At 63.6% G+C, this 250-nt stretch overlaps 1 protein-coding gene across 1 annotated transcript in view; it reads left to right on the plus strand.

Annotated features, from left to right (window-relative positions):
* Positions 1–250, plus strand: part of LOC104466940 — a gene marked incomplete at its 3' end in the record, with an annotated part of 8,663 nt that overhangs the window by 5,804 nt on the left and 2,609 nt on the right.

The raw sequence follows: 250 nt of genomic DNA on the forward strand, positions 1-250 counted from the left end.
GCACACAGGGAGGGCTTGTACCTAGCTTCCAGGCTGCCAGGACGTGCAGTTTCCCTGCGAATGGGAAGTGAGCTGTGAGAGCAAGTGACTCAGGCTGGCAGAGGGGAGGCCGGGGGTGGCAGCCCCACTGATGCCAGGTCGGGTCCCTGCTCTCCACATCTCCAGGGAGTCACAGCTGGCCGAGAGGGGACGGAGCTCTCGGCCAATTGGGCGCTGATCTGAAGCGGGGTGGGGGGAGAAATCTCCTTCT

Source organism: Pterocles gutturalis, unplaced genomic scaffold (genome assembly GCF_000699245.1).
Source record: "Pterocles gutturalis isolate BGI_N339 unplaced genomic scaffold, ASM69924v1 scaffold21369, whole genome shotgun sequence".
NCBI classification, from domain to species: domain Eukaryota; kingdom Metazoa; phylum Chordata; class Aves; order Pterocliformes; family Pteroclidae; genus Pterocles; species Pterocles gutturalis.